Raw genomic sequence first — 8,842 nt, 5'->3', positions numbered from 1 at the left:
GGGAGGCCGAGGTAGGCAGATCGCTTGAGCTCAGGAGTTTGAGACCAGCCTTTGCAACATGGCGAAACCTCATCTCTACAAAAAATATAAAACTCAGCCGAGTGTGGTGGCATGTACCTGTAGTTCCCAGCTACTTGGGAGGCTGAGGTGGAGACTGCTTGAGCCTGGGAAGTTGAGGCTGCTATGAACCGAGATCACCCTGCTGCACTTTAGCCTGGGCAACAGAAGAAGACCCTGCCTCAAAAATAAATAAAACTGGCCAGGTGTGGTGACTCACGCCTGTAATCCCAGCACTTTGGGAGGCTGAGGTGGGTGGATCACCTGAAATCAGGAGTTTGAGACTAGCCTGGCCAACATGGTGAAACCCTGTCTCTACTAAAGATACAAAAATTAGCTGGGTGGTGCGTGCCTGTAATCTCTGCTACTTCGGAGGCTGAGGCAGGAGAACTGCTTGAACCCAGGAAGTGGAGGCTGCAGTGAGCCAAGATCATGCCACTAAACTCCAGCCTGGGCAACAGAGCAAGACTCTGTCTCAAAAAAATAAAAAAATTGGCCGGGCGCGGTGGCTCACACCTGTAATCCCAGCACTTTGGGAGGCGAGGCGGGTGGATTGCGAGGTCAGGAGATCCAGACCATGCTGGCTAACATGGTGAAACCCCGTCTCTACTAAAAATACAAAAAATTAGCCGGGCATGGTGGCAGGTGCCTGTAGTCTGAGGCAGGAGAATGGAGAGAACCCGGGAGGTGGAGCTTGCAGTGAGCCGAGATCATGCCATGCACTGCAGCCTGGGTGACAGAGCGAGAGTCTGTCTCAAAAAAAAATAAATAAATAAAATTAAAATTAAAAAAAAAACCAACCAAAAAAATCCAAAATCAAAACTCCGTTGAGACAGAGAGAAAAAAAAAACTTGGCTCTGTAATGAGATAACTTTTTCCAAGTAGTCAAAAACCTAATAAAAACAGGAAAAGCACAAGAAACTACCTTAAAATATAACTTATCTGTTTTTTTAGGCTGATTATTCAAAAGGTAAAGAGAAACCTCTTGTGGCTGGGTGTGGTGAATCTGGCCTGAAATCCTAGCACTTTGAGAGGCCAAGGCAGGCAGGTCACTTGAGGCCAGGAGTTTGAGACCAGCCTGGCCAACATAGTGAAACCCCGTCTCTACTAGCCGGGTGTGGTGGCTAGTGCCTGTAATTCCAGCTACTTGGGAGCCTGAAGCACGAGAATTGCTTGAACCCAGAAGGCAGAGGTTGCAGTGAGCCGAAATCGCACCAGTTCACTCCAACCTGGGCAACAGAACGTGACACTGTCTCAAAAACAGAACAAAACAAAACAAAACAAAACACTCTGTCTCAAAATAAATAAATAAAAAGAAAAACCTCTTGTAGTATGACTGTTTCTCTTTATAAGATGCCTGTTTGAATTACCTGGAAGTCAAACTTCATGAAAAGGTACTAGCATTTAATTAAACACTGGAAGAGTATGTGACTAAGGTTATGAATATACACCACGTTATAGAAGAGTAATGTAAACAAGAAACCTGTACCTTGAGCAGGAGGATGTATGACTGTAAATTTGCCTGGTTACACGGAACAACTTTGACACACCAAGAAAAGCCAGGAGTACAGAATCAAGTTATACCAGAGGAAGCATTGTTCTCTCAGGCCTTTAAGACAAACATGTACCAAGACACAACAGCACAGTCAGAATTGAAAAAAAAAAAAAAAAGCTACGGAAATTGGCAAAAAGGTTGAGAAAGAAAGCCACTGAGATATTACACAGAGCTGGTCATTATCTTACTTTTTCTGTTAAAGAAAAACCCTTAAAAGTTAAATTGTTGTGCTTGGTATACAGGGAACAATGGACACTGCATTGTACTCTCATCTGCACATTTATTTTTAGGTGAAACTCATACTTTTATGATCTTAAAGCAGCTAGCAAGGACAAATATAATCTTGTCTGGCCAGCAAATCAAGCCACTCTGTACCCCCAAATGTGTGCTAACAATTTTGAAGACATTTTTATTTTATCAACAAATTTAAAATTAACTTATTATCAAAGATTTACTTAAGTCCTGTGAACTAAAAAAAATTTAGTTATTTTTTTTTTATAAAATATTAGATTTGAGCACTTAATTTTTCCTTTTAAGTCAAATAATTAGGGTTCTTTAATATATTTTGGTAGAAAATAATCTTAAGTCAAATAATTAGAGCTCTTTTATATATTTTGGTAGAAAATGATCATATGCATATAGAAATAAAAAACCCATAAAATATACAAACAAAAACAAAGACCATATAGTTTTTTGTTTGGGTTTGTTTTGTTTTTGAGACTGGGTCTTGCTCTATCGCCCAGGCTGCAGTGCAGTGGTACAAACATAGTTCACTCTAGCCTTGACATTCTGGCCTCAAATGATCCTATTGCCTTAGTCTCCCATGTAGCTGGGACCACCACACCCAGCTATCTTTTTTTTTTTTTTTTGTAGAGACGAGATCTCACTGTGTTGCCCAGGCTGGCACATAGTTTTTATTAAAAGTTTATTCTTGAGTAAAGCATAGTAACCTAAATTTGCTGGTTTATAAGAAGACAATTGGATTCAAACCATATTTCTGACAACATAGGGCTAAACTTTAAGTGTCTTTTTTTTTTTTTTTTTTGAGACAGAATCTCACTCTGTCGCCCAGGCTGGAGTGCAGTAGCATGATCTCAGCTCACTGCAACCTCTGCCTGCTGGGCTCAAACTATCCTCCCGCCTCAGGCCCCTAGGTAGCTGGGACTACAGGTACCTGCCACCAAGCTTGGCAATTTTTTTTTTTTTTTTTTGTAGAGACAGGGCCATGTTGCCCCAGGCTGCTCTTGAACTTCTGACCTCAAGCGATCCACCTGCCTCGGCTTCCCAAAGTGCTAGGATTACAAGCATGAGCCACTGTGCCTGGCCTTTGTTTCTTTAATAAGTAATCTTAAAAAGGCTGGGAAATAAATTTTGGGTAAAGCAGTTTGAGTCATTACCAATATACTGGATTGGACAAAAAATGGCTAACTGTGAGAAATATGACAATTATGTGAGGAGCCCCAGAAGATAAGAGTTATTATTTTTATATTTATTTTTGAGACAGTGTCTTGCAACAGAAAAAAATCTGTTGCCAGGACTGGAGAGCAATGGTGTGATCACTGCTCACAGCAGCCTTGACCTTCTGGGCTCAAGCGATCCTCCTACCTCAGCACCTCAGCCTCTCGAGTAGCCAGGATTACAGGCCCGTGCTACCATGCCCAGCTTTTTTTTTTTTTTTTTTTTTTTGAGACGGAGTCTAGCTCTGTTGCCCAGGCTGGAGTGCAGTGGTGTGATCTCAGCTCACTGCAACCTCCACCTCCTGGGTTCAAGCGATTCTCTTGCCTCAGCCTCCCAAGTAGCTGGGATTTTTTGTTTTGTTTTGTTTTGTTTTTTAAGTAGTAGAGATAAAGTCTCACGATGTTGTCCAGGTTGGTTTCAAACTCCTGAGCTCCAGCAATCTTCCCACCTCAGACTCCCAAAGTGCTGGGATTACAGGTATGAGTCACCGCACCCTGCAAGAGCTATTCTAACAAGATTTATACAATATTTTCTTGGTTTCTATTACTCATTCTTGAGACTAAGAGTGCTGCCTTTCCTTCTAGTATAGGGAAGGTGTCTTTTACATGGAAATTTCATCTTTTGCTTTTAAGAAACAGCATTAAGGCCAGAATAACTATAGAAATACTATGAAAACTAAAGTTTTGGCTGGGTGCAGTGGCTCATGCCTGTAATCTCAGCACTTTGAGTTTGAGGCAGGTGGATCATCTGAGGCCAGAAGTTCAAGACCAGCCTGGCCAACACAGAGAAACCCTGTGTCTACTAAAAATACAAAAATTAGCCAGGTGTGGTGGTGCATGCCTGTAATCCCAACTACTTGAGAGGCTGAGACACAAGAATTGCTTGAATCTGGGAGGTAGAGGTTGCAGTGGGCCGAATTGCACCACTGCATTTCAGCTTACACGATGGAGACAGACTACTCCATCTCAAAAAAACCTATAGTTTTAATAGTAACTATTAAGAATAGATTCTTTTTTAAAATTTTTCTTGAGACGGAGTCTCACACTGTTGCCCTGGCTGGTGTGCAGTGGCGTGATCTCGGCTCGCGCTGCAACCTCCGCCTCCCAGGTTCAAGCGATTCTCCTGCCTCAGCCTCCCAAATAGCTAGGATTACAGGCACCCACCACCACACCTGGCTAACTTTTTGTATTTTTAGTAGAGACGGGTTTCACTATGCTGGCTAGGCTGTTCTCGAACTCCTGACTTTGTGATCTGCCTGCCTTGGCCTCCCAAAGTGCTGGGATTACAGGCTTGAGCCACTGTGCCTGGCCAAGAATAGATTCTTATTAATCAGTATGCCAGAATAGTTGAGGAGTTTTGGAAAAAGAGAGTTTAGCATAGAGAAGGATAAAGGGGAGGAGGAGGAGAAAGGGGATGGAAAGGTTTTGGGGAAGAATGAGTCCCAGGTAGCTTTGTGACAGTACTTTGCAGTGAGGCAATCTTTGAGTCTTGAATGTGAGTCTTTGAGCCTCAAGATACCAATTGAGATATCTGTCCTATTTGGACTGTATGATTTCATAGATGTGGCCCTTCGCTTTAGTTTTAAGAAAAATGGACTTTTTTAATGATCCCTATAATGTTTGAACACGTCAGCTGGAGTCTCAGAAAGGGGAATTATTTTGGCATGCCTTTGAACTTTGAGAGCCCATTTGTAAATAAATGTAGCTGACTTGGTTTAATGCCAAATACACAAAAACTTATATATATATATATATATATATATATAAAATATACGAGATGGGGTCTCACTATGCTGCCAGGCTGGTCTTTAACTCCTGGGCTCAAATGATTGGCCTGCCTCAGCCTCCTAAAAGTGCTGGGATTACGGGCGTGAGCCATGGCGCCTGGCCACAAAAACCAACTTAAAATCCAAGTGTGCAAATGAATCAGAAAATAAAGTATGTACTCCCCAAAAGGGATAATAAGCCTTCTTTAACAAAAGAGAGAAAAAAATCTCTTTTAAACAGGAGTCCTCATAACCAGGAAGAAAAACGTATTCATCTTAACCAAGTCTATAGCAAGGAGGGAGAAAGTTCCCCTAAACAGAAGATTTCATAACCGGTAGTGGGGAAGGATGCCTCCCAACCAATTCCCAAATAAAACTGAACTAAACCAAAAGAAAAAATACGAGTTCAAGCCAACACAGACTCACCATGGGGAAAAGAGGTGGCTCGTAGAAGTTTGGGGGCTCAAGAGGCCTGAATGTGGGTACTTCACGCCACATTCCAGGGGCTAATTCTCCAAGGTGAGCCTGCTTTGGATCCCACTTCTGACTTCAAGTACGTAGAAATCAAAATAAAATATAGAGATGAATCTCTAAACATTTTATTTGGGAATCACAGAATTGGAATTTGGGGTATAAATATATATATATATATATGCACATACGAGTGGTCTTTGGTATGCTCAAAGAACAAAAAGAAGGTTGGTAGTTTATTAGAAGGAGAAATGTTATGTATTGTTTTAAAAGAAAGCTCACTGCTACTGGAGAAGCTTTGGGGAGCTGGCAAACTGATTGCTGAAGTCAGCAGTAGGTAACACTAGTCTATGAGTCACAGTAGGTCATTTCAGCAGCTACTAGGTAAAACTATTCTTATGGTTACAGCAGGCTGTTTTAGCAGCTGGGCTTGCAGAAAATTTAATTTTTGGAGCTGGTGCTATGTGCCCTGAGTGATTTTTTCCCCCAATCCTGAACTCTGAGTTAGTTGGGTATGACAAGAATGTCCTAATTTGTATAATCAACTATTACAAGTACTAATTATTATTATTATTTTTTGAAACAGGGTCTCGCTCTGTCACCCAGGCTGGAGTGCAATGGCACTATCTTGACTCACTGCAACCTCCACCTCTCGGGTTCAAGCAATCCTCTTGCCTCAGCCTCCCGAGTAGCTGGGACTACAGGCGTGCACCACTATGTCCAGCTAATTTTTTGTATTTTTAGTAGAGATGGGGTTTCACCATGTTGGCCAGACTGGTCTTGAACTCCTGACCTCAGGTGACCCACTTGCCTAAGCCTCCCAAAGTGCTGGGATTGCAGGTGTGAGTCACCACACCTGACCACAAGTACTAATATTTGTCTTTAATAATAGTTAAAACTGATCATATGAATTTATATAGTGAAAGCAGTGAGATTTCACAAGAAAATATTAATAAATCTCCTAAAACCCTTAAAGATGTGTTATGCAAATCTGACTGCTATTGTACTCATTATTCTCTTCGAGATTTCTGGAAATTAAGCCCACAAACAAATATAATCAAATACTGAAACATTATCAGACAAAATCATTTACAGGGCATCTGTGCAACCCATGGAAACAAGAAGCAGTTGATATTACAAAGTGGGTGAGTGAACAGATACACAGAGAAACATATGCCTTTAGCGTTTTTCCCAAAATATATTTTGTTGACCTTAATTAGCAGACAAATGATCCATGAAATTCTGATTTTATTGTTTAAAATGGAGGATCCAATTTGTTAAAACTTGTTCAAGGAAGGCTCTACTAAACTTGAAGAAAAATAGAGTACTTCTGAAAATTTATATACATTTGATAAAATGTATACTAAGCCTCAAAATAAATGTACCTGCATTTTAAATTATTACGGTAAGAAACAGACATATTCAATCTGAACAAAAACTCTGAGGTTTTCAAAAGTTTGCATATGAGTACTAGTTTACCTGATTTTATTTATTTATTTATTTGAGACATGGTCTCACTCTGTTACTCAGGCTGGAGTGCAGTGTCACAATCTTGGCTAACTGCAACCTCCACCTCCCGGGTTAAAGTGATCCTCCTACTTCAGCCTCTGGAGTAGCTGAGACCACAGGTGCACACCACCACGCCCGGCTACTTTTTTTGTGTGTGTTTTCAGTAGAGACGGGGTCTTGCCATGTTGCCCAGGTTGGTCGTGAATTCCTGAGCTCAAGCAATCTGCCTGCCTCAGCCTCCCAAAGTGCTGGGATTACAGGCATGAGCCACTGCACCCAGCCTCCTTGATATGTTTACTTTACTCAGGTAAACTTTTATAAAACAGATGAAGCCCGAATGTTTTAATAACAACAACAACAAAAAGATGCCAGAAAAATTTTAAACATTTTCACTATTTGAATAGATAAAACATTCTGAAATTTTGAATATCAAAAAGTTTAAATATGAATACAATGAAGTCTATTTCTTATGCTTTCCATCTGTGTTCTCATACCTCAAGTTACTTTGTCCTAGTTTAATGCATATACAATTTAATACAATATTCTGTACCATATTTCTGTGTTTTGCACTTAACAAAAAAATCTTGGAGATCTTAATGTTAAAACAAATAACTTTCTGATTTTTTTTGATTAACAGCTGCACAATGTTCAAACATACGGCTTTATCATAATTTAACTAGTATCCTGTTGATGGATACTTAGCTTGTTTCCAATCTTTTGCTATTCTCAACAATAAGAAACACCTTGTTATTTCTTATGTGTGGAAACATCTGTGGCATAAATCCCTAGAAATGAAATTCAAGGCTCCGAGTATATATGCATTTGTAATTTTAATACATACTGCCAAATTCCTGTTTCTGTATAGCCCAGCCAAAGTAGTGATGCCAGATATAATTTTGTTTTTTCATTTAAAAATATATAATGAAAAGTAGGTTACTTATTAAAGAACTAGGAAGAAAGTAGGACAAGTTTATGCAAAGTACAGACTACATTTTCACCTAAAAATACATTTAACAGGAATCTATTGTGCATCTACCGTATGCCAAGTGCTTTTAGGCACTTAGGATATACACACAAACAAATCAGACTCAAATCTCTGCCTGTGTGTGGAGCATATATTTCAATTCTACATTTTGGAACTCCCTGCTACTTCATAAGAAGCCAGTTAAATGTCAAAATCCTGAAAATGATCTGTTGAAATCCTGAGCACAGGCGCCAGACATATGCTACAAGTGTTATTTAAAAACTAACTAGAGGCAATGTTGCATATGATCATAGCTCTCCATCAGGTTCTTTTAAAACAACACACTAGCGAGAAAGCTCTTTTTATCCGACTCCATCTGCTGTTGGTGGTGATCAGCATACTGTGGGCATTGTGGTATCATCCGAGATTAGGTTGTGAAATAGGAAGTGGAGTTACAGGCAGATCTGCAAGTGTATGCAAACTGTTGAGTTCTAGCTCTTGCTAAAACCAAGGGTGCCCAATTCAGGTTTGGAGAGTAGGGAAAGTAAGGTTATCAGCGCACTCCTATCAGGGTCGTTTTCTTTTTTGCACTGCTCTTGTTTTGGTTTTATAAGGAGAACACAAGCAGAGTCTATGGAAAATAGTTGCCGAAGCATACAGGAAATAGTCTTTATACTGAACAAATGCAAGAAAACAGAACGGGTTAAAAACCGAGGGAGACAAAAAAGGCAGGTGGTGCCAAGGACTGTGAAAAGCAAATGCAACGATAGAGACAGCACAGTCTCAGCCTTATTTTTCAAAAATTCTCATTGTAAGCCTCTTTCCTTTCTAAATGGAGAATATCTTAACACTTTAGCTCGCATTAGACTTAATTTAATAACAAGGTTGTAAACCACAGCTGTTAAAGTCTTGCCACTGCCCTACCGGATTCTTCGCATCCTGTAAGGTACAATTCGGAGTTCAGCTGGTTGATAAGGAAGCCAGGCATTGTGTCTTCTTCAAGTACGAAGCGAAGCACAGGAAAGAGCCAACTCCGGAGAGTAGCTCTTGAACGCTTGAATCA

This window comes from Pongo abelii, chromosome 8, assembly GCF_028885655.2.
Source record: "Pongo abelii isolate AG06213 chromosome 8, NHGRI_mPonAbe1-v2.0_pri, whole genome shotgun sequence".
NCBI lineage: Eukaryota > Metazoa > Chordata > Mammalia > Primates > Hominidae > Pongo > Pongo abelii.
This window is presented reverse-complemented; position numbering follows the sequence as displayed.